Source organism: Camelus dromedarius, chromosome 10 (assembly GCF_036321535.1).
Source record: "Camelus dromedarius isolate mCamDro1 chromosome 10, mCamDro1.pat, whole genome shotgun sequence".
In the NCBI taxonomy this organism is placed as follows: domain Eukaryota; kingdom Metazoa; phylum Chordata; class Mammalia; order Artiodactyla; family Camelidae; genus Camelus; species Camelus dromedarius.
Window position 1 is genome coordinate 29,966,132 of NC_087445.1, and position 27,260 is coordinate 29,993,391.

Genomic DNA, 27,260 nt, shown 5'->3' on the forward strand with positions numbered 1-27,260 from the left:
ATGTTCCTATTGTATCTTATAAAACCTCAAGGTAAAATTCTCAAAAGAAAGGTAAATGGCCACTAGATGGAGGCCTTCATTTACAAAAGTAGTCATTTTCATAGTAAGATCCACAGGCCTGAAACAAAGGGAAAAACAGCAGTTAGTTCATAAACCATGAAGAAGTATCCTAACTGAGGCAAAGCAGAGCATGGCACAGCTGGTGCTTAGCTCTGCCTTCATGGTACCAGAAGAGTACTGACACGCTATGAAGTTCAACACACAAGCAGGTGCTGTTTCATGTAAAAGCCATGAAAGTCAGAACCTAACCACGTAAGTTACAAAAGTGTTAGTGACTACTAGATTTGGGAGCAATTACAGAGAGAAAAAAATAAAAATTTGAGGACTACAAACAAATACAGATACGATAAAACAGACATTAAAAGAAGAAAGGAGACAAAATGTAAGGATATATTTGATAAATTAAGAGAAACCAGTTTCATCTTGGTTTAAGAAGCAACTCTATTCCTTCCCTGAAACTCTTAGGCAATTACATTTTCCTCCAAACTCAATATGGTACAACCTATCCTAAAGAAGATGGAAGCACAATAACTGCTCTGCCAGTCAGCATCCACAGTCCTCTTAAAAGGGGCTCTTTGTCACCTGGCCCCTTGGCCATACAGGAGCAGGGGTCATGCAGGCTCGGTACTGCACAAGCTCAGTGAGGCGCTCAGTGTGGGAGTCAGGAACGCAAAGCCATGCAGTACTGAGGGGAAAAGAACAAGATCCCATATGTCCACAAAAACATTCCCCTTCACAGACTGGAGTGGAGATGGTTCCTTCATAATGAGTTTTCCTTTCAGAACTTAGAAGGGATAACAATTCATATTTTAGAACTTTCACCACTGCTTAATTTTCTTGTAACTTGGTAAGAGGAGCATTCTTAATCATACATTTTATGCACACACACGATCGAGGCTTTTTTAGTTTAATCCTAACTGATTACTATCATGTGCCCCAAACAATCCATTTTCAATCTAATTTTCAAATAATTAGATTATAGTAACACAATCAAAATAATATATTTCACTGTCTGGTTAATTGAAGGTGCACTGAAATTAGAAGAGAGCAAACCCAAACAGCCACAGAACCAAGCAGATAACATGCATGAGTGGAATGCACCAGGTGTCCCCAAAATAAGTGGGCAGGCAGCGGTGGTAGCAGGGCCCAAAGAACCTCTGTACGTGACAGGCAGAGGGCAAGCTGAGAACTAGAGGGAACTGGAAAGGGCTTCCACAGTCTGGAGGAGCCAGCCTCTGCCAGGCTCCAGCCAAATGTTGCCTGGGAGGAAATGTCAGGGCAGTGTTTTCAAACTGTCCCAGTTCTTAAGAGAATCTGTTAACTCCAGAGTTTTTTGTGAAATCTCATGATATTTAAACATTAGCAATTAATATAATTCAAAGTGTGAGCCACTTCTCTGCATACACACCCTTGTAGGCTGGTCATGGCTACAAGACTACTAGGTACAGAGTCCTGGGCTTCCAGGTGAATCTGGGGTGGTTTCAGGTTGAGAATGAACAGGCTGACAGCCACCTCTGGCTCTGCAGCCATGCGGACGAGTATGAAAATGTTGATGACGCATGTGAAAACAAGCAAGTCAATCCATTTTCTCTTTCTTGCTTGTTTTGGCTACAAGTACGCTCTGTTCTCCTGATAGCACTCAGAGGGGGAACAAAATGAGATTACTGTCCATGAAACATACTGCAGTTTTTCTGAGTTTCTACATTCTATTGTTCCATGAATATGTTTCATTAATAATCTCATAATGAATTTGTTTTATGTAATTGTGGGGCTACTGTACATTCATGTCTAAAAAAATGCTTTAGGAAAATAATCCTTTACAATATTAAGTCACAGGAAGTAGACAAAAACTTTTCCAAAAGACAGCATAAAGACCTCTTTACAGACAGAAGTAGAGGCTAAATTAACTACCACAAAAGAAAACAAAAAATCTATTTCAAATAGCAGAAGTTGCAAATGGAACAAACAAAATGCATCCAGTATCCTATGCTGGATCTACACTGGACCAGAACAATAAAACTTCATACATCTTGATTTATAACAAAAAGAATAAAGAACCTTCTCTAAGGGTCACTCCACAAAACAGGAAATTATTTAGAATAAAAGTTTCAGAAATATAGTAACTTCATTCTTCATCAGACATTCATCCAAAATAAGAATGCATTTTCTTAGCTGTCTATGACACCATTTATCAGAGAAAGAACAAAATCAATATTCACTTCTTCACTAGATCAGTACTTTTCACCAAGTCTTATTAGTTATCTAGCATTTTTCTTCAAAAGAGAAGAAAAAATACTTTCATCCTCACTACATCAAGATTATTTATAATTAAACTAACTCAACATGAAAAAAAGTCTGTATATGAGATTAAATTGTTAATCATGAACTGAATAGCAAATACAACCAAGGCAGCAATGGAACTTCTGCGAGGACATAACATGTGCCATCTGAGGAGTGAGACCCACGAGCCCACTGCTGATGAACGTGTCCAGGGACAGGTCCAGAGCTGAGGACCACCCTGAGGCTGGGCCCGGACGTACCAGTGGGCAGAGAGTGAGAAACCCCAGAGGTGAGGATGGACAATGAGGACACATGAATCAGTTTGGAAAGGAAGAGACACCTTCTCCTGCCAGGCATGAGGAAACAGTCTGAACAAGATGAATGTTTTCAGGTTTCAAAATCAACTAAGAATATGTTATAAAGCCTACCCAATGAAGACAGCCAAAGAGAAACTAAAACGACAACAAAGCAATTAATTTCCGAGGAAGAAAGGTGGTACAGTTATAAGTCTAGTGATATCTGAATTCATATGTGCCTATAAAACACAAGTACTTGGTTCAAGTATGATGTTAATGAAACATACACTGGACATGAAAACTTAAGTGTTTAAGGGGGGAGGGTACAGCTCAGTGGTAGAGTGCATGCTTAGCATGCACAAGGTCCTGGGTTCAACCCCAGGACCCGCATTAAAAATAAATAAATAAACCTAATTAGCCCTCCCCGAAAGAAAACAAAAACTTAAGTATTTAAATGTTGGCTACATTTTTTCCCCAATATCTCAATATAATAGTGAAAATTTACAGCTGAAATCACTGTAAAGACTATTCCTGCCTTGTGGATGATTTTGAGCCTTTAGAATTCAAGTGTGTATTTTCATTAGTATTAATCCCCTAGCAGTTAGGTCCTATCTTTGTGGAATTGAAAATTGTCATGATTCCCACAAAGCCTGTTTTAAAGTTGTAGTCATCCTTCTCTCCAGAGCAGTAACAATGATGGGTATCAACTGTTCACATTTTGAAGGTCACATGATACACAGGTTGAGAATTGTTATCTCTAGATTTAGTGTACATGTGACAGGAGCAAAAATGTGACTTCTATCCACAGAATAACATGTCTCTTTGTCAATTATTGCCTCTGCCAAAACATATTAAATATATACACTCATACATATACATATACATATACATATACATATACATATACATATACATATACATATACATATTTTGCCAGGAGACAGTGAGAGTCACTTGTTGACCATCGTGTGATAATATTAAAATTTATCCTTAACAAAATGATTAGCTTTTAAAACATCAAGGAACACATTCACTAGAAACACAATGATGCCTGGGCATCAATCTTAAAATACCCACTCTACAGTTCTAAGAAACTATAATCAATGTAATGAGGTATAAATAAATTTAACATCAACACCCTTTTAGGAATGTGTGCAATAAAATTTAACATCACTGAATTTGACATAAGAATAAAACCAACTAATGGTAGAACTGAAACACCTAACACAATTTTCTTTGAGTAACAGGCTTAAACTCATTCCCATTAAGTGAAACACAAGTAAGATAACCTCAATGAAAGAGCTACCATTTTATTACTGGTGTATCTGGAAAATGTTTATATAAGAAAAACCATCTTTCTTCTTTCCTCAGACTCTCCCTCTTCCCGAAATGTATAAAACCACAAGTTCCACAGCGGTAAAAACCAACCAGAATTACACAGAAGAAGACTGACAAACCTCTAAGCCACACACAGCATTTCAAAGGGCTCTGCCACACTGTAATCATTTGGAATCTTGTGGTTTCCCAAGGGGAAGCTATAAAAATCAAGGAGACTGAAGAACAGTACCAGCTGAAAAACCAAACAGATGGCTTAGCCATCTACAAAGCCAGCTGTTTTGGAAGATTGTCCTCATTGAAAGTATCTTTCAAAAACAGCTTTCTTTATATGATTGGTTTCAATTTTCCCTTTCTTTGACACTGTTAAACTACTTTTTCAGCCTTTATACAGGAGTAGTGAAGAAAATATTCACTTCCTTCTAAAGAGAACCAGAGTCACTATTTCTTTTTGTCCTTCTGAAAAAGTTTTAGACCTGAGTTTACTCATTTAGTAAACCCATCACCTTTCTTACCCAGCTGGAGTATTATCTGGATGACCATAAGCAACCCTCTGAAAGGGGTGTTATGTCATGGGAGTGAAGATTATGACATAAATATATTTACTTGATATATTTCAAATACATAAATGTGATATATATTCAATATGTGGTATATCAATATATATCAAATTACATGTGCATATACCTATATATACGTATCATTCATGCAAACATGGAAACTGGCTGGAGGAAGGAGAGAAAGGCGATCTGGAGAACACATTGTGCATATAACTAGTAAACTGTTCTGTACCATTTAGATGAGCTATGTGTCATCAATTTGTTAAAATGCTGAAAGCAACTAAGATGATAAATTTAAAACATTTATTCTGCAGCAAAGAAGGAGAAGGGGTGGTTGGGCAGGGGGTGGTTCCCAGGACCCAAGAGACAATGTACTATTCTGCAACAAGTTTTGTGGGGAGGACTCTCAGCATGGGAGAGATACAGGGACACAACACGTAAGAGCCACTTGCTCTGCTACAAGAGAGGTCAACACCCAATAATCTATAGTATCATAGCAAAGATCGTTTTTAGTCACAAAAATAACCCTACTATGTTACAAGCAAGAAGACTGAATACTTGGCAATACCCTCAAAGCAAACCCTAACTGTATGAAGTCACCTCCAAGGTAAACACCCTCCTGAGGGGTACACTGCTATGTACTATCCACAGGAGATTCTGACATGAACCTTTCAACTATTTATGCTTCCACTTACCAAATGGCCATCTATTTTTAAAATCTGGTATTTTGTTTTCAGAATTTCAAACTTTAACTCTGAAACTTTATTTTGAGAGAAAAACAATGAGAGGAAATAGGAAAGGCAATGTTATAGATTACTTGTTCCAACTTCTTTAGAAAACTGTATTATACAGCCATCTGCTGTTTTTAGGGAGTCTTTCCTCCTCACCTTCCATGAAAAATCTCAGGGTCATGTACTCCCCCTCCACAACAGCAGTCTAATCCTAACTCTCATGCTGAGATCCAAAACACACAGACACAGACACAGACACACACAACCTGGTATTCAATTGTGAGTGCAGAATTTCTAAGTCAAATACATTTTAACACTAAAAATAGAAAATTGGGGCTACAGTCTTCCACTTAAAACCTATTTATAACTTGAACAGTGTTTAAAAGTACATGGAGAGTGCAGTGCTCTACAGAGATTATCCCCAAAAGGTATTTTGAACCATGAGGCTAGGAAGAGCTTTTTGATAAGACATTACAGATGTTACTACTTTTGTAGGAATGACTTTAACTTTTGATGATGGTGGTGGTAGTTATGGTGGGGTTTCCTTTTAAAAAAACTATAAAGCTATATAGTTTTTTTTTTTTAACCTACAAAGCTATGTAGCTGAGAGACCACTAAGTCTTGTAAATATGACCAACAAAGAGAATATCATTAAACTTTTCATTCTACTCTTTCCTACTCTACTCTTTCCTCCTCTTTCCAATAATTAATTCGTTGTAGTTTTCCCCTTTTTCTATTCTATTTCTCTGATAAAAGTGGCTATGATTTCCACATAGTCTACATGGTAAAATGACCGAAAGAGTCTAAATAACTATATATATGGTTCTGGTTTTAAAATCAGTACCTCAAACCAGGTCAATAATAACAGATATTTATCAACATTTCCTCAGTGCTAAGCACTGGGCACTAGCATTTAACATCCTTATATAAGTGAAGTACCTTTCACAATAACTCTATGAGGTAGGTATTATCTCAGATAAGGAAGCTAAAGCACAAAGAAGATAAGAAAATTAAACAAGGACACAAAGTTATTAAGTGTGAGTTAAAGCCTGTTATTCCAAAGCCTTTGCTAGTAACTGCTACATTTCGTAGCTCCCCAAATACTATTCCTGCCTGGAGCCTTTCTACAAACTGGCTCCCAGAGAATGACCACTTCCAAGGGCCATTCTCACTCATCAGAATGCTACAGTATTCAACCTAAAGCAGTCAACCACAGCACCAGAAGCAACCCAAGGAAGCTCAAGAAAATGAGCTGAAGAATTTCAGTTAGGAAAACTTCCATTTATCTTAAGATGGTATTATTTAACTATCAAAAGAGATGATACCTTCACTGAAATGAGAAGTGAAAATATTAAATATTCAATGTCAATGTTTTTCTGAAGTCCTGATTTGCTTAACAAATCATGTGCATGTAAATTAATACTGTTTATATACACATGTAAAGGCAGACCTTGTTTCCTTGTATTTTACTGCACTTCACAGATACTGCACTTTTTACACATTGAAGTCTGAAGCAACCTTGCAGCAAGTAAGTCTACTGGTGCCATTTTTCCAAAAGCATTTGCTCACTTCATGTCTGTTTCACATTTCGGTAACACTCACAATATTCCAAGCTTTTTCATTTTTATTATATTTCTCATGGTGATTTGGGATCAGTGATCTTTCATGTTAGTATTATAAAAACATTGTGACTAGCTGAAGCCTCAGATAATGGTTAGCATTTTTAGCAATAAGTATTTTAATTAAGATGTACATTGTTTCTTAGACATAATACTATTGCACACTTAATAAACTATAGCGTAAATAGAACTCTTATGTGCAGCATTGGGAAACTAAAAAATTTTTATGACTCACTTTATTGGGATATTTGCTTTTTTGAAGTGGTCTGAAACCTAACCTACAGTATCTCCAAGGTATGCCTATATACACATACCCACAAATCTCCAATATTTATATCATATGTAGTTTTTAAAATAGATACAAAATTATTGGGGGGGGTCTGAACCTTTCTAAGAAGTAAAAACACCAAGGTGGTAAACAATGGAGTTTAAAAAGAAACCATATGAACATGTGGATATCTTGAAATCACAATGTATTTTTTTTTAACTGAAGTATAGTTGATTTACAATGTTGTGTTAGTTTCTGGTGTACAGCATAGTATTTAGTTATATATACAGGTATATATATAAATCAAGGTATCTTTTTTCACATTGTTGGTTTATGGATTTGTTTCACTTCTCTTTAGGATTTGAATAAACTCCATGTGTTGGAGCTACTTTCAGGCTCTAAACAATTCTAGTTTTCACTTGAAAGCCTAAATAAATTAAACAAATTTTTTTTTAATTTAAGCAAATTAGGTGAAATTTTAAGACATAAGTATAGTTGTCTGCCAATGTAATTTATTAAGTTTTATTAAACAGGAAGCTAACGTTTTAAAATTATTACTGTATACTATTCATCTGGCTACTTTTCAAAATGTCTTCAAAAAAAATTCAAGTTTTTTATCTAGAATTTACATTTTTACAGCAGGAACCAGGACTTTCCTACCCAGCAAATGATTCCCTACAAGAATTTAATTCCGTTCAGTGACAACAGAAATAACACAAACTACATAGAGATATATTAAAGCATTATATTTCTTGCCTTTTATAGTCTCTGTTGTTTTATACCATACTTCCTAATAAAAACAAAATCCTGGATGATTGTTATAATAAAAAACATTGTTTATGAGAAATTAGAGAAGTAGGAGTATAGGCACACTTTAATATTAGAAATATTTTTAAAATCATGAATATTAATAATGATCCTCAACTTGGCTATAAAATCTTAAGTTTTAAAAAAGGATCAGCTCATATAAGATAGTACAGAAATCTAATTTTAGAAAAAATTATCCAGTTCTGATAATGAGTTTTATAATGTGGAAGATCTGGAAAAAATTGTAATTCAAGAAACATTCATTCCAGAAACAAACATGCCAAAATCCTTTTCATCACATTATATTCCTCATTTGACTGTAAGGCTTCAATGTTCTTGACAAAAATATTTACGCCTTTTGAGGTTTACATGTTGTCTTACATGTATATTAAACCCATATATAAGTAAATATTAATCAAATTACCATCAAGTTCAATTGTACTGGCAGGGCTTTTATTTGCCCTTTTAAAGTATATTATTAACACAGCATTCTCTTCTAAATTGTATGTAAAATTTAAGTTATTTGCAGAGTCAGGTTCCCAGGGGAAGAACACTGCTCATCAGAATTACTTTTTTCCATAAGGAAAGTCGACCCTGAATGTCCAAACCATTCCTTTCCTAACTCTGTTTCATTTCAACCAGTGGTAGCGATGCCCCTCAACCAGCAGTGCATGCAGCAGCTAACTAGGATCTGCTTCAGAGAGGCAGGTAATGCTGCATTTCTGTCTCTTAAGCAAACGACGCCACCTGCAGAATTAAAGAAACCAAGGGATTTGGAACCTGTAGGCATAATTACCTGTCAGAATGTACCAGAGGCTTGCTAAAGTTAACATTCTAATACCTATTGTTCCCACAGGAGAATTCCAGAATGTGCTTTAGAAAAGCTGATTCAATTTATGCTGATCATCTCTTTGGTTCTATTTAAATACAATATTACTTAGTAAGGGAGAGAATTCTTTCTTATGGAATTAAAATACTTTAAGATTTAACTGCTACAGACATAAATCAACTCACTACACTTTCTGTACAATTAAAAAAAAACTAAGAATAAGGTAACCTGTTTTTTTCTTTACGTTTTTTATTGAAGTATAGTTGATTTGCAATATTCTATTACTTTCTGGTGTACAGCATAGTGATTCGGTTATACACATATATATTCTTTTTCATATACTTTTTCATTACAGGTTACTACATGCCATAGAATATAGTTCCCTGTGCCATACAATGTGACCTTAAACTGTTTTTTTCTCAAATTAACTCTGAAGCTTAGAGGAAAACTTAATAGAGGTCTGCATGAACAGTGGTTACAAAGTCTGGTGGTACAGCTAATACCATCTCCACATAATTGACATTTTGGGGCCAATAATTCTTTCTGTTGGGGCACTGTCCTGTGCATTGCACATCAGCAGCATCTGTGGCCTCTATCCACCTGATGCAAGGGGCCTTAACCCCAGACATGACAATCGAAAATGTCCCTAGACACTGACAAATGTCCCCTGGGGACAAGATCATCCCAGGGTTCGGAACTGAGGCTTTAGTGGAAATGGCCACACACAGGTTGCAGTCTGGCTGTACTCCTTTAGGGATACACTAGGGGGAGACATCTCACCTCTTTGCCCCAGTTTCTTCCACCTCAAATAGCTGTTGTACGGAAAAGAACTGAATACTGACTACTGCTCCTGCTATGATTGTTTGGGTTGTATACTTTGTAGCATCTCTCTCTCTACTTCTGACTCTCTAATCTACAAATGTATACTCTTTAAACAAAAATTTTCTTATGGACCCAAAATTAAGGAATTTAAGGGGGGGGGGGGCATTAATAGGCTTATGGATTACTTAGAGAGTTCTCCTAAAAGCCCAGGCATGTAGGTCATAAGAATATGATCCCAAGCCCTATTACCTATTCACAGCCTATGCACCAGAGAACCAGGATGATCTACTCGGTCACTGGAACACATCACATACTTTCCCCACTCTGTACTTCGGCTGTGACTCTTGTCTGATGGGGATTCTGACCCCACCACTGTGTACCTACGCACCTGTTAGAATCCAGCTTCCTTCATGAAGTATTTTCCTGGTGGCATCCGAATCCTCTCTCTTACCTGGTTCCCAAACACTGTGGTGGAACCTCTGTTATAGTATTTGTATTCTTCAGGGCAAAAATCACTCAGTGACTCAGTGATGGCCACAGCCCCATCGGTATCATCTCCCTGTAACTTCAGGTGCCTTTTCTGTCCTTACCCACCTCTGTCTACCCTGCAAGGTCCAGTCAGGCCCCTAGCCATGTTATTACTTAGGATTTCTTTTTAATTGGACAGCTACCTTAGAGAATGGATTGCAATTTTCTTATAGGCTGATACACTTCTTATGTATAGCTACACAGTAAACAACTTTCTCAAATACAACTGCCATTAAGATATGACCAGTGCTTATGGACATCCACAGCCCCAACAAGACTAACATTCAAGAATAATATCCACTTGAACATGGAGGGGATTTTTTATTAAGCATGAATTTTAGTTGAGGGCCATTAATTGAGTACATAAAAGTGTCCCTGTTAGCCAAATGGAGAGTATTTCTTAATAAAACATGATTATTGTGACTCTCTTTAAAAAAAACTTTAAATCTAGCAACTTTATTTTTTTGTGCATCACGACGTAATTGTTAACCAATATATTTCTCACCAAAGTTATTTTGTTCAACATACAGCCCTTCAAGCAACTATAAACCTACTGAAGTGAGGTGATGGTAGTTCCACATGATGTGTGTGTGTGGCAGGGAGGGGGATCCCTAAATGGGAAAGCAAGGCGGATATCCAGCAACGTCTGCTGCACTCATCACAGGAGATGAAGGTCTGAGGTGTGTGTGGCAAGGTGGGAGACATATTATTTCAAACACCCCAGAGTCAGGAAGTAAAGCAATTCTCTGTAAATGTTAGTGTTGTCCTGAAGGATTCTGGCAAAAGGAGACAGTAGTAACAGGCAAAGAAGGATAAGACTGCAGTAGTGTTCCTCAACAAATATCAGGGGACCATGGGCATCAGAATACTCTGAGGTGTTTCCTGCAAAATGTAGGTGCAGAAGAGTAGGATCCAGCTTCACATTTTTTACAATATTTCCAGGTTTTCCATGTACACAGAAGTGAAAGGACGACTGGCTTAGAGAGATCATCCTCTTACAACAGAGGAATACTGACTGCTTAAGAGATATGATGGAATTATGCTACGCAGATTCTTCGAAAAAATATTTTTAAATTAATGCCACTAAATTCAACAGCTGCTTTATTTTCTAGGCATTCTCTATATTAGGTGTCCAATAAAAAATGGATTTACACAAAAAGATTATAGAGGAATTTATAAGAGCAATGAATGTTGGTAATTCTGTAAGTACTGACAAATGGGACATAAGTTATTTTGAGGATGTGAAAAATCAACACACATATCCCAAAAAACCTACCTGTGGCTTCCCTGGGGAATTTTCCCAGCAGTGTCTGAATCTGACCCTAGGAGATCCCAAGAACTGCTGACTCTGAATAATGTGATTTCTGTAGGGAGTCCTGGGAGAGAGACACGTTATCACAGCACCAAGGAGAATGTGTTTCTCCTCTGACAAACTGGAACCAATTAAGTCAAAAGCATCACACTGATCCAATTACACCAGGAAGAGTTAAAATGAGACTAATATCCCAAAGACCCTCAGGACGCATCAAAAGTGAGTAACATCCTTCAGGGGCCAATAAAATTAATGGCATTTAAGTAATGAGACTCTTATGAGCCATAAAAGAAAGAAGTGGCAGAGGGTTGTAGAAATCAAGTCTATTTTAATCCTTAAAAACCAAAGAAAACATTTCAAAGAAAATCTCTACAATTTCTTCAAAATAGAGAAGGTGAACTTCTTAAGTATTCTTTTTTAGCACTCATAAAATATTCCTCCTCCTTCCATATCCCTAGAGGATATACCTGAGTGGGACATCTGACTAAGGTACCAGCTGGGTGACCTCAAGCAGGTAACTCCTGGGCTTCAGTTTCTTCCTCTACAAACTGGGGCTGCCAAACCACGATATACAAAATAAACAAGCTACAAGGATATATTGTATAGCACAGGGAATAAAGTCAATATTTTATAACTATAAAAAGAAAATAATCTGTAAAAATTGTGAATCACTGTGTTGTACATCTGAAACTTATATAATACTGTAAATCAACTATACCTTAATAATTAGAAAAAATAGGGCTGCAAAGAAGAGTCACCTCAATAGGACAGGAAAAGTTCCTGGATCAGTGACTGGGGCACAGCAGCACTTAACCAGAGAAACAGCCTCTGCACCTCATTTCTGCTTTATTTTATGGCTTACATACACTGTCTCCTTACTGAACTGCCAGGGAAGAAAAAGTCAAACAGGATAAATGTACAATGTTTTGTGAAAAGTAAAGCATTACACTCAAATGTTAGCTGTTATTAACTTGGAAACAGAAGAACAAACACAGTTAAAAGAGAACTGACACCCAGGATAGGTAAGTAAATAGTAAAAGGGCACTTAGTTTCTTTTAAGTGAGTTCAAGATTCTTTTATTCCTTCAATATTTACCGAACAAAAGGCAAGGGCTAAGGATTTGTCTTTAATGACCTACAAGAGACATGAGACATAAGCAAACACAAAAAAAGAAAAGCCTAAGCTCTATAATGAAGGTAAAGATAACTAGGGATTTCATAGTAGGGAGAGATTACTTCAAGCTTAGGGCGAGCAGACAGATCTTCACAAAAGAGCAAGGTGTTGAAGGGGCCTTGAAGCATGTGTAGAGTTTGGATAAAGACCATGTTCCAGGTAACAGCACAAGGCAAGCAGAGGTGAAGCAGCACAGGTGTGGGGTACAAGGTAAGATAGTCTTGCTAAAGCACAACCAGGTACAGGTAGTCCTGGGTCAACAACCTGGAAAACAGGATACGGACAGGCTATAGAGGGTACCTATATCCAAGGCTTAGAATACTGGCAACTGGGATTCAAAATCCTTTCTTGCTTAAGTGAATTTCAGAGTTTTACATTCTCAGGGTAATCTGATAGATTTTAAGGAGCCTAGAGCCAAGGGGGTAACCATCAACCTCTATGGTGGTTACAAAGTAAAGGTTTGTAAAGAAATGGGTGGGTAACAATGCAGTAAGCAAAGTGAGAGATCACAGGGGATAAAAAATAAGGGAGGGAGGCAACAATAACACAGCAAAAGGTCCCAGCTTTTACCTGCCACAAAGAGGCAGTACCACTGTTGGAAAAAGAGGACACAGGTCAAGTGCAGTTATCAACTACATAAACTGTATTCCAGGACACTGCAGTAACGTTCAAGGTGATGACAGCACCACTGCCCACAATCTTTGTGAAACTCTGGTGAACTAGGACACACAAATTCAAGTAATGAGAGGAGATGAAGGGACGAGCCAGTCAGTCAGTACCTCCCAGCTCTCAGCTCTGTTCTGGTTCAGGAGGTACAAACACAAATAAGACATACAAGTGCCTGCTCGCAAGGGACTTACGTCCTAGCCCAGGGAAGACAAATAACCAAACTGATAAAGCACTTAAGGATAGAGAAGAGGGCCAAGAACAGAGCTTGGCAGGTCCTCTAATATTTGAAGGCTGAGAGACAGAAAGTTAGAAGAAAATCAAGTGAGTGTGGTGTTATGAGAAGATCTTGTTTCAAGGATGGAAAGGCTGAGAAGCTGAGTAAATTAAGGATGGAGAACTGACTACTGGCTTTGGCCCAGAGATAAATTGACAGAACCTACTGTGACAGTCCAAAGAGTGTGCTAAAGAAGCAATGAGAGAGGGGGAAACAGACAGTGAGTACAGCAACCCCTTCCAAGAGGGTGAGGGTATGGGAGCCAAGGTAAGAAAGTGCTTCAAGAAGGGAAGTGTGGCTCCCTGCTACTGAAAGGTCAAATAAGGTAAGAACAAAGGCTGACTGTTGAGTTGGGGTAGGTATGGCCAAGGGCTCAAGCAGTTTCAGCAAGTTCAGTCACCAGAGTGACTTAAGGGGCCAGAAGCCTTCACGCAGAGGATGGATGATCACCTCAAAGGGAAGCTTCCTGCCTTGGGAGGTAACTCTGATACATCTCCTATTCTAATTAATGTTGTTTAACGTCAGTTCCTTTACCACTGTCACCTTAGAAGCTCGGCCTAGATGACCAAGGGCATTACTAAGTATAAAGCCCAAAGTGTTTAATGGTAAAAAATCTAGTGTAAATGGTTTAAAAAAAAAAAAAAAAAACCTGCACTGATTTTACCAAAAGCTATAGTCACTGAATGTATTTTCCATCAATCACGTAAATAATAACGCTAAAAATAAACGCCTATATATTTAATTGCATGTACCAATAATATTGACATGTTTATGAATATGAAAATGAGCAATAACTAAAAGGCAACAATGCCACGGAGAATGACCAGATCATCCAAATAGAATTTGCAGTGCTAAACCACAAATTATAAATCCCTATAACACAGTCAGGTAAGTCAAACCATCAAAAACACCTTATAATAATTTTTAAACTACTGAAAAAGTTCCAATTGTTTTGGAATTCTGAACATCCATTTCCCTGGCCCATATCTGTGATAAACAGTGTTTGGAGGCATTTGATTTGTTTTTCCCAGTGTGTATTCTTAGCACCAGGCCTTATTCACCCTAGAGTGTACAATGAGAGATAAATGAGGGTCTGAAGTTAATATTGGAAAGATCCTGTGGCTTCTCAATGAGAAAGATATAATCAGTTTTATATGGTAACTGTCACAGAAAATAATTTTGATTATGCAAAAGGACTGACTATGGCTACAAATCTTATCAAAGCAAAGAATGAAACAAGCACTGAGAGAGTAAGATTCTAGCCTTCACCTAACACTTCTCTCTCATTCATTTTTATTTTGATTCCTCTTTTTGCTAACTTTCTCCCTTCATCTGCTTCCCTAATACAATCTCATACCTGTTTACATTTACAAACCCCCCTTATATCAGCTCATTCAGTTCTCATATCAGCACATTTTACAGACATTCTCATATGAGTGATGAGAAAACTGAAGGTCAAAGACACGAGTGGACCAGTCTATGAAATTCTGACAAGGCCAGTTTTACTTCCCCACCACCACCACAATGCCTCTCCCAGCTGAAGCCTACAGCTTCAGGAATGTTTTCTTGTAAGATCCAATGCCCAGCACCCATTTACCGTCACACTGGATACTCTGCTCACAAACAGGAGACATCTGGTTCACCAACAAAGCACCATCCAAAGGTGGGGAGGGAGGATATATTTTCACTATCACCAGATGGTCACTAGGTCATTTGTAAGGGCAAACTGAAGCCATGATGCCCATACAGGACGTCTCTGACCACAAGCTTTTATTGCTCACAATGGCTGTTCTCAGAAAGCTCTTCTCTAGTAATCCAAAAAAAGAAGAATTCCAGGTCCATTGAGGATCTATCTGCAAAGATCTACTCCAGTGATCGGTAATCCCAGTAACCCAGGCTAAACTGTAGCTCAACACAAAAATAAAGCGCCTTTTCACATCCCAATGCCCTTTTATCAAATGTAAGTTTAGACTTCTCAACAGGTGGTACTACATCATTTCAGCCACCACAAAAATCAAAAACGAAAAATTGACTTTGAACTTGAATCTCAATTGAGATTTGAATCTGAATCTCAAAAAAAAAATTAACTAGCATGTTGGGGGGAGGGTTGCAGCACAATAAAACTAATGACCCACTGCCAAAAAAAAGTACTTAAAAACCTGTTTATAACAGCATTTTTCCAAAACAATGAAAGAGCTTCTATAAACCATCATTCCACCACAGCAGGCCAGGAGAGTTCTGGATTAAGCCTATCTTGGGCAAAAGAAAGCAACCAAGCCCAATTTATTTAAGTTTGTGTATTTTATTTGGTCTACATCATATTTTTCTATGATAACCACCTCCTACAATGCTGTTCATATCATAATTATTCCATCAGAAGCTCCTCCATGGCTATCAGGTGAGATGTGTCACCAACAGTGACAGCCTTGGACTGTTTACATATGATCTTAACAAGTCCCACAGAAGCACACGTTGGGCATCCATGAAGGAATTTAAAGAAGAAACAGTAAGCGTTCTGAAAATAAGAACCCACACTTAGCAAGCTTCAGAAGGGAATACTGAACCCTCAAGAGAAGTTTCAGAACGTTAAATGGTAAAAAGAATACAGGTTTTCCTGAATGTTCATTGTCATACACATGGTTCATTTCAGAACCTCCAACATAGGAAGACTAAGACTCACTAACACAAAGTGTCAACATTCCAGCTTTGGTACCAAAATGTGTTTTCTAAAAAGAAAGAACCAGTCTCAGAACACATCAGTATTAGCTGAAGGCCTTACTTACATCAAAAAAAAAAAAAAAAATTTCTACCACTCTTAATTTTCAGTTTAAACAAATACATATAGTAAACAATCTTGTGTCCATATTAATAGCAAAGCAGAATCCCGAGACCAAAGGAAAGAATAGTTTTCTAGGAAGAATGACCTTAAACATTTTCAGTTTTTATGTTTAATTTAATTTAAAAAACTCCTCAGACAAAATACACAGGAGTTTCCTGGGTCAACACTGTATGAGTCTGAGTTTCAGGAGAAAATGAAACATTGGAATAATTTGAATGAAGAGATGGAAAAGGTGCAGGCCAAATGTGAGGAAAGCAGGAGAGACAGAGCAGCATCCTGGGCCTGCCAGCAGCCAAGTTTTCACAAACGCTGGTCTAAAAGGACTGGAGGAGGGAGCCATCACCAGAGTCCAGGAGAGTCTCTGGAGGATGGCCTAAGGCTGCATTCTCTCCCCAACTCCAATCTCCTGCCTGCTCCCACTGCCTGCCTCCAACCAGGAACCAGAGGGCACTGGGGTCTGGTGGGGTCCTTCCAGAAGAGAAGGGTGAAAGCCTATGCAAAGTGGGCCTGGAGGCACAAACCAACATTATCCAGCACAAACCCTACACCGTACAGTAAACCAGCCCCTGCCCTCAAAGCAAACAAGCTCATGCAACCATCAACCATCTCCTCCTCCCTATATGTTCTGATTCTCAGTTTAAGTGTAAAAACACAGCTAGCATCGTCCAAAACAGGAGTCAGCTAGCAACTGTGTTAAAGAGGATTCTGGATTACCATAGCTGAGGTTTGTAAGAAGTAAACGCTATTTGCCTAAGGCACCTGAGAAAGACATGCCGAGAAACGTCCCCCAAAACTGCCAAGAAATTTCCAAGTATCAGAGAAAGGAAAGGAATTGCATGCCCCACCTGCAAGAGCAGAGCTGCAACAAACACCTGTGTCTTCTCAGACTCCTGCTCCTTTTCCTACAGATGAAGACAAAAACTGACAGGCTTGAAGACAAAGTGGTACCCCTTTGATTCCCTGCCCTAAAAAAGACAATTCTGGATTCTATAATCACTGACACTGGAAACAAACAACAACAAAAATAAGAGCCATCTGATGTGGTTACATGAACATCTTTTTCTTTGATCATTAATTATAAGCAATTAGGCCACATGCCAAACTCCACAAGATTCAGAGCTTGCCTACAACACTTGGCTATTCTATGTTCTGTCACCTGATGGCCCCTAGTACATACACTCAAGAACACATTTCTTGGGAATTCCACGGAAGGTTAAAATTTGCATCCTTCCTTCTGTCACTGTAATCACTCATTCACATAAGCCCAAGAATATAATTCACTAGCAATGTACATTCACACTACACTTAAACTGCAATCATTATGGACTACAAAGATTCCAACTGCATGCATAAGACAGCCACAAAAAAATATAAGGTCAGTATAAATGACTGAGCATCACAAAGGAAAAAACACTTTAATAAAAACCACAAATTTCAGCCATATTACTGGCCCAGTTCTCAGTCAACATTAATCAGAAAGCAGAATCAGATGCAACATCAGTGCAACATTTTTTTAAGGAGAAACTTTTGAAGATTTTAAGAATCTATCTGATTCAAATGCTCTATGATAATTGCAGGGAAAAAAAAAAAAAAAAGCCTAGCATGGAACTATAGTCATGGTCACCAGGTAGAAGGAGAAGGGTTTTCCAAACCCAGTGTAGAGTACAAATATTAAATCCACACAGGCTTTATCAAATAAATACCCTAAAAATATAGAAAAAAATTCACACCTAAGAATCTAAAGCATATGACAAACCAAGAAATGAGGTTGTTTTTTGAGAAATCTCCTTACAAAACTGTCTTTTAAGTTAGTATAGAAATATCACTGTGGAAATAAATCTAATATTCCATCCATTTCTGCAGCAAATGTACCGTTCAAGTGGCTAGAACTGGGGAGAGAGAGCCAAGCATCCCATCTCTGATTTCAGGCTGAAGTTCAATGATTAGTGCCAGTGAAAGGAAAGGATCTGACCAACTTTTTTTTTTTAATTTTTTGTTTGGGAGTGGGGAGTTAGGTTTACTTTTTAATTTATTTATTTTTTAGAGGAGGTACTGGGGCTTGAACCTAGGACCTCATGCGAAGAATATGCTCTACCACTTGAGCTATACCCTTCTCCCTGACCAACATTTTAAATTTCAGTTCTTCTGGAAATGTTGGAAGCTTGTTTGTTCTAGATGTTAGCTGACTATTCTACCTCTTCTTTTCATGGAAAGTGAGAGATGTACCTTGATAAACTTGATATGGAACGTGTTAGGAACAGTGTAAAAGAGTCATTTTACTTATGATTATAACCACCATAATATTAACCTGGACTTTGGCAGAGGGTATTGTTTGAAGGCAACAGAAATTAGAAATGTTCAGTATCAGTTATAAAATGAAAAGTGAAAGTAGAGATTGGCCAGAAATTCAGAGAAACTTACCAGCATCAGTGAAGATTGGGCTAAACTGTGGCAGATTAAAGCTTACAACCTTCATTTTGTCATGGAAATCATTCATTCAGTAACCATTTTGAAGCACATACTATGTACAAATTATAGTGAGAGGTACTAGGGAAACGAGTGTGAATGAGAGATACAAAAATTCCTATTTTCATGGGACTTATATGCAAATTGGAGAAGACAGATCGAAAATAAATACGTAAAGGACATGTCAAATGATAAGTGCTGTGGAGAAAAATAACACTGGGAAGGGAGAAGAGGGATTGCAGAGAAGGTTCCAACTTGACTAAGGAAAGGTCTTAGTGAAAAGGTAACATACGAGCAAACACTTCAAGGAAGTGAGGAACAAGCCATTGTGGGGCAGCTGGTAGAGGGGGTACGTGCAGTAAAGGTATCATGGAATCCAGAGGCTTTGGGGTAGAAGTTTGGGCTGAGTGAGCCAGAAGCAGAAAGGCAGCAGAGGAAATCAGAGAGATAAAGAGTCTCTGTGTCTGGAGATGGTGGGTGTTGGCTACAGTGTGATCATGTAGCATTTGTACACCTGTTAAGAACTTTAAACTTTCAATATGAGTGAGATGGGAAGCCATGGAAAGGGATTTTGAACAGAAGTATAAAATCTGAATAAAGGTTTTAAAGGCATCACTCTGGCCTCTGAACAAACAGACAGAAGCAGGAAGACTTTGGGAACCAATGGGACAGTTCAGGACAGAGATAGTGGCTGGACCAGAGTAGCAGTGGCGAGTGTGGTGGGAAGTGATCAATTCCAGATAAATGGAACTAGATGTTTCCACAGTAATCTTGCAATCATCTGGCCATTCACCAAGCAAAGGAAAATAGTACTGCTGCTTTGAAAGTTATTTGACCAAAATGGAAAATATTCAAAGGTGATCAAAATTTCTTAAATATGCAGGCTTATTTTAGAAGACACAATCCTCTTAATAGGTATGCAATATTCAATACTGAAAATAGAAATAAAATAAAAACGTCCTGCCAAAAGCTTTTCTTGGGCCAGATCTGATTTATTCATATTTTATTCCCTCATATAAATTATCTTGCATGTAACTGGAACTTAATATATTTTGCTGAATAAATGGCAAAGAATTTATCTGGTCAAAAGAACTAGCAAAAAAAGAAAAATGCTCTTATTAAAATTGTAAACTTACCTATTGTATTTTCATCACTGTGTTTTATAAAGAATTATATTGAAACTCTTCTCTAAAATGTTCACTGGCCTCCATCATACAGAATTAAAAGATCCAAATTCCTTTATGTAACATTTAAGGTATTTCATAGCCTGGCACCATCCACCCTTATAAATGCACTACATCTCAAGCCACACAGAGACAACTGTCAAAACATCCTACCACATTTTGCCTCCATGACTTTACTCAAGCAGCTGATTCCCTTTCTCAGATGCTTACCTCCAAACCACCAAAATCCCATGCAGTCTTCACCAGCTCAAGCATCAGTCCTCTCAAATAAAAATGTTTCAGATCCCTGCCATGATGAAGTTAAACTCTCCCCATCCTGTATTCCCACATTACCTTGTACCTTTGTCACAGCATTTATCAGTGACAAAAGCCCAGCCTCTCACATATTCAAGTGCCAGAAAACCGTCTTTATGAGCTTCTCACACCCAGCGTAGGTCCTTCCACTACCACAAGCTAATAATGTTGACTCTATTAAGGGACAGTTTACAATGGAAATTGAAAGTGTTTAACTGGCCCTTTCCCTGTTCTTCAAGAGCTATACCTTAAATGTAACATATGCCCACCAAGATTAAAGCTATAATACAGTCAAGGAAGATACATAAGTTGCTGCATTATTCAAGGAAAGAAAAACCAAACCATGCTCTTTATTCTTAAGACTGACAGATGGATTTTTTCCCCCAAACTGTCATCCTCTTTCTTAAGAGTTAAAAACAATCAAATCTTGGCAGTGGAACAGCATAAAAAGTGCCAAGCACAATGAGGACAATGACCCCCTCCCCTTTTTTTTTTTTTAACTGAAGTATGATTGATTTGAGCACAATGACTTCTTAATGACTGGAATGTAACAATCATTTCTGTTTCTTTTGAAATGAAAGGGAATTTAACCTCCAGCCTCAAAGTGTCTGGCATCGCCCATCCCTCATCATGGTGGTAGTTAGAAGAGAATGCACTGAGCACAAGTGCTTCAGAGGAAGGTCGATTTCTTCTGTTTCCCATCCCTTTTACCATACAGCCTTCAAATCCCTCATGGAAATTTAAATATCCTAGGTCAAACGCTGGTGGATATATGAAAGAGCACCCATTTCACATAATCTTAACAGCAGGGACAGATATTATGCGTCTTGCATATTTCTACTACAAGAAAAAATAAAGTATGATGCATTCTAGCAAACTGACAAATGATACATCTTGGAAACGGTAAAGAAATTTTCCTAAGCTAAACAGTACCTCATAAAAAAAAAGTCCTATCATTCCAGATGCTATTAGAACATTAATTTTGAAAACAAAGTTAAATTAAGTCCAGAATTTCATAGTTATAGCCCATTCTCATAAGTAACCTAACACCATCCTTAAAATAGAGAAAAATAGGTAAGCAGCAAAATAAAAGACACACGAAGAAATGTGAATAATTCTGTTTTTGTTTTTGTTTTTGTTTTTTAATGTCAAGGAGCACTCATAAATTGGGCCAACCCCTATGCATTCCTCATTATAAACACTGATTTTACCAAAAGTGTATGGCACATCAAAATGGTATTATCACAAGTGGCCAGGGAATAACAATCCTATTTTGATTGGGAAAATAAGAAATGAAAACAAAGATCAGCACTGGGCTCTATGCTGCAAAAATAATGGAACAAAATTCAAACGGAAAGCAGAAAGCATGGTTGCTCCTAAAACAGTTTTTAGTGTCTTGACCCTTAATTTACTACCTGCACACAACTGTCAATGCTATCTTTTTCTTCTACATTAACAGTAATAGGTTTCGATTAAAATTGCACAAAATATCAGAAACACTGACATCAGCTGGCCTCAGGAGATATCAAATACAGCTATCTGTTTTTAATAGTAACTGTAAGAACTCTCATCTGGGAATTTTCAATTCTGCTTATATGTATTATCATAATAAAGTAAAAGCTGTCCAGTTTTTCCCAAGCGTTAGCTTTGCTGATAAGAAGAGAGGAGAGGAGAATAAAGGAAGAGAAGGAAGAAGAGAAAAGAAGGCAGGTGGACAGGCTGTCAGGGCATCCTGCAGAGCTGAGTCGGGGCCTCTGCCAAGCCCACCCACAGGGCAAGAGGGGATGGTGAAGTCCACTGGCCCATACACGTCCCTCTACCTGCCCCTCCCCAGTCCCACTGTGGAAGCACCCTGAATGTGGCACATATTCTTCCCCAGCTGGCACAAGGCATGGACTAAAGAATAGGAGTTCATTTTGCAAACTTAAGCCTAAGATACTGCATTAGATTCCGTCAATGCTGCATTACATTACAACAAATGTGTTTGTTTCACCATATGCTTCAAAAACACCTAAACCTTTTTTTGAAGTTTTAAGCCAATTTGCTTGCACTTAAATTTTAATACTAGAGAAACATTTTTGTGCAGGAATTTTTATTTTTCAATTCTATCCCTGGGCAGCTAATTTTAAAAGAATACAATCAAGTTATATTACCTAGAAAAAAATCAGAACATTTACTTCTCCTGGTATGATTGCTGATGTTTTGTTTATTTGGTTATTTGAAAACACAGAACTAAAACTGTCAGTTACTGAACTAAGGCTATATCTGACGCATTTCAATCTTCATCTCCCATTTCTTTTCAGAAGGAGGACAGAAATAGCCAGTATTTTGTTTGCTGTTTGTTTTGTTGTTGTTAAATTTCTCAACAAACTAGAAATTTCCACTGGTTTGCAACAATATAGAAAAATTACCATATGAAAAAAAAACCTCCAAGAATAGAGAGTATCACAATTCCTGAAACATCAGCAGTAGAAAAAGAATACATCCTTTTCTTCTTCTTTCAATAACAAAATTAGTACAAAAAGAAAGGGAAAACATCCTATTGAACACAAACATATATCTCTGGGAGAAACTGGAGGTTCAGAAGACACCAATACCTGCTATCCTGGTTAGAATCCAGTTACTGGGGAAAGAAAAACCCCCTCGTCTAAGCAGAAGTGTCTCTGGACTAGAGCAAAACAAAAATGAGTTAACATACAAAGCTGTGAACCCACCACACACGATTGAAAAGGTTATGCCCAAGCACACTGCCCTTCAGAAAGAAAAGTCAACAGTTTTGCACATGAGTTTTCTGTACCTTCAACCAACTCCATTTATATATGTTAACGTGCACTGCTGTTGTGATCTCCTGTATTTGGCCCAGGTATTTGTGTTACTTCTACAATGAATTCCTGGACTGTGTGGGTTCCTATAACTCTGCCTCAGGAAAGAACAGCCTTTGGGGCCACTGCCAGGAATGAAAGGACTGTGGCACATTTCCTCACGCAACCTGCAGAATAACCCCAGGAGACAGATACGAGTCCCACTAACCTGCTCGTGGGGTCAGGGATGCTTCCCGCAAGAAGAGATAGCAAAGATGAGACCCACAGTAGACAGTGTTCCTCAGACTGGGAGGGAACAGAACGGTTTCCAGAAAGGACTGTACAGAAGTGCAGGACGACAGGAGGGAAGAGTCGAGGTCGGGTCGGGGAGGAGGAGGCACCCTCCTTGGCTGTACCTGCACCCTGAGAAAACCTAGTCCCAAAAGTCACCTTCCACTTGCCTGTCTGTCCCAACTCCCTGGGAGAAATCTGGGAGATGGAATGGCTGGCAAGGATTTTCAGGACCAGGTTCCTAACTTACTCATTCACAAGCAGCTAAACTAGGAACCTGACTCAGGGCCCCAGACAAAAGCAGCGGAGAAGCCCTGAGGAAGAGTCAGAGAAGCCCTGACAAAGAGTCGCGTCACCTAAGACCCCAGTGAGGACTGGCAGGGCAGCACTTCCTCTCTCAGGGGACAGTGCCCAGCCCCTGCCACCTCCCTCCCATGGCAGCTACGATCCTATGCAGGACCAGAAGCAGCCAGCTATGTCACAAAGACTCATAAATACACCTTTCAAATATCTCCAAAAGCTCCACAACCAACGTTTAAGAGTCCAGACATAATAAATTAATTCAGAGATCCAGGAGATTAGTCAAATCCCCCTTTTGCTTAAAATCAGAACATTTGTATACAACTGCTCACATTACTAAACAGGCCTGATTTTTCCAGCATATGTAGGAAGTGAAATACACCATGAGAAGGGTGGGCATGAATTCCAACTATGTGACATTATTAATTCCATTAGCCCCTAATACACTTGCTTTCTTTCTTAATCAGGGTATGCAATACATCACTACCTAGATTAACGGCTCATAGTCATCACTATAAATATTGGATACAGTTATATGCCCTCAGGGATTATTGATATTTACACTCCTGTTTGAAACTGAAAACAAGTAACCTACCCAAAGCCTCTAATCTAGCAAATTTTGTAACCCCTGATTTATCAGATTTTCTTCATCCTGGATATTTTCCTAAACTATCTGCTCTCACCTTTTTAGCTCCATTTTAAAAGCACTTCACCAACAGACCAACTCTCAATTTTTAACTAAATTCAATATTTTGAAATATATTTTTACATGCAAAATACAGTGAGACAGTTCTTTATAAATACAAACTTTTAGTCTTTTAATTGCACATGTAATCGGTTGCTGTAGAAATATAACAAAGAAAATTACAATCCCGCCAAAGAGGGATGATGTCAAAATTTAATGAATACCTTTCTATAATTTACAATTCATGTGTACTTGCAAACAGAAATTTTTTTTCTCATTTTCCCCCACAAATTACCACGTGTGGAGTGCCAGGTCACAGGACACACTTAGTTCTAATGATGGTGACCTGGAATCCTCTAAATTGTACTAATTTGCATAGCTTCCAACAACACAGGATGTTTTCTTTTGTCTTCTGTGCCAATCTAAGAGATGAGAAATAGCACTCACTTTTTGCATTTCTCTAACTACTAATGAGATTAAACTAATTGTATAGTTAGCTTATATATTTCTTCTTTGATCAACTGCCCACTTTTACCCAGGTTTTCTACTTTCATTTGGGCTGATTCTCATTTGTGCCTCTCTGCACTTTAATATTCCCCACTGTAAAGTGGGGTCATAACGCTACGTATCTTACAGGACAGTTGTAAAACTTAGAGGAGTTAGTGTAAGTAAAGGGCAAGTGCTGATCTTGGCAGCTCTCTGGCCTCTTTCTCCCCCCTGCATTTGTACATCTGTTCTCTAAGCCATGGCCACAGAACCAAGGACACCCTTCCACAAAAATAGAGCCAGAGTTGGACTAAGAACAAACCCTTCTTCCTTTGTGTGTTCATATCCACCAAATTAAAGAATTACATTTTTGTACTTACAAATAATCTCAAGTAGGGTTTTACATTTTCAAAATATTTCATGTTCCTGCTTTATTTCAAAAAGAAAGAAAAAGTTCAGTTAAAAGGGGGAGAGGAGGATGTTTTATAGCAGGTGACTTGACATTTGAACTTCTCCCAGAAGTCTATTTTCTGTCTCTGATGTGTGACTGTCCCAATAAAAATCTTTTCTAGAACTACAGTCCTTTGGTATGTTCTGAACACGGCCCAAATGAAAACCAAAGGATAAATAATTTGACCTATTTAAAAATCCCTCAGAACCCAGATGATCAGAATGCATCCCCACACTGCGTACCTCCAGTTTATTCTGAAGGACAGTTAACAGGCATGGCTGGTATGTGTTTTAATGGCAGCTGCCCAACAATGACAGGGTATTGGATCTGCACTCACCAAAGGTATAATCTCTGAGCAAGATGCCCTGGCTTACAACCAGTTCCTGGGACAGATCTGGGAAGTAAACTGCAGAAATGCACTGATGGTCACTGCTATGGCACAAATTGAGACGATGGGGATCCCAAACTGCTTTTGAAAGTTTAATAAATGTCAACGCTTCACAAGACAGAGGAGAGAGAAACATTTATTATATGCCACGTGTCAGCCACTATTCCAGAAATTTGTATTTATTACCTAATTTAGTCCTTACAACTAATCTATAATGTGGTCTTATTATCCCAAATTATACATATCTTGTCCAAAATGATACTACCTACAAACGACCAACCCAGGATTCAAACCTAGGCAGTCTAAATTATCATCCCTTCACACAAAGACCACTTCCTCTCCCAGGAAGCTCCTGGGTCACCTGGTCACATGGATGTGTTCTGCTCCCGGTTCTTTGAAATAAAGGAGCACAACATGACAGGGACCAGGCTGGATCCTTCCACTGAAGCCCCTTCCCAGCAACACCCCCATTTGAGTCCACCTCACTGTGGGAAAATGAGACTTGTGGAGTGTTGCACACACTGCTACTCGACAGCATGTAAGTTTTCCCCCAAATAAATCTGTTTTGCACTCTGAGTGTGTTTGTCGAGGGTGAGGGGGAGGAGGGAGTGGCGCACGCTTTCCATTTGCACAGCAGTTAAACTATACAACACGTATAGACCAAACTTATGAACAGCTTGCAATAGATTTGGGGGAACTATAACCTCATTTCACAAAAGAAAGCATTTCAATTTGATGATACGTTAAGCTAAGTGCTTCCTACACATAAAATGAGCATTTCTTTTAAGAAACAACTTATCTAGAAGTATAAACAATAGTTATAAATGCCCCTTCCCACATTAAGTTATATCAATTTTAACATCTTCTCTTCCATATAAAACATTTATTACAAATTCATAATCAATAAATATCTTCTACATCTCCATTTGTCAAATTAGGTCAAATGCTGTAAGAGAAATCCACTCCTTCCATAGGACGTTGCAGAAAAAAAATACTGTGAAGAGATGCTGCCCTCTGCTGGTGAATGATACACACTGCCTATGAATCTTTAATTTGAGAACAAAAGTAATGAAATACATTAATATTTAAGCATCATTGTCCATGACACAATTTGTGGAGTCTAATAGTGAGTTTGGATTATATGGGAATGACTAATACACACATAGTACCTATCTTAGAAAAAGGCAATATGCAATTTCAGGCTTTTTTACTACAACAAATACAGAACCCTATAATCTATCTGAAGAGTTTCAAAGCAAATTTCCATTTTAATTCCTTCAACAATTTTTTGAATAATGTGTATCAATGCTGTTTATTTCCATTTTATAAACAGTAAATAATGTCACCTTAATTAGAGATCAATTAGTAACTACACAATAAAGTTTTAAATGTTTTAAAAGTATTACGAGCACGTACAGACATGTATATTTACCATCCTCCTCCCTCACAGTGAAATTCTGGTTACAAGCTAAATATCCTGAAGCAGACAGACGTCAGAATATCTCTACCAGA

At 38.1% G+C, this 27,260-nt stretch overlaps 1 protein-coding gene across 5 annotated transcripts in view; it reads right to left on the reverse strand.

Annotated features, from left to right (window-relative positions):
* KDM4C (lysine demethylase 4C) overlaps positions 1 to 27,260 on the reverse strand; it is a 359,368-nt gene that overhangs the window by 190,712 nt on the left and 141,396 nt on the right. The window lies entirely within an intron of this gene.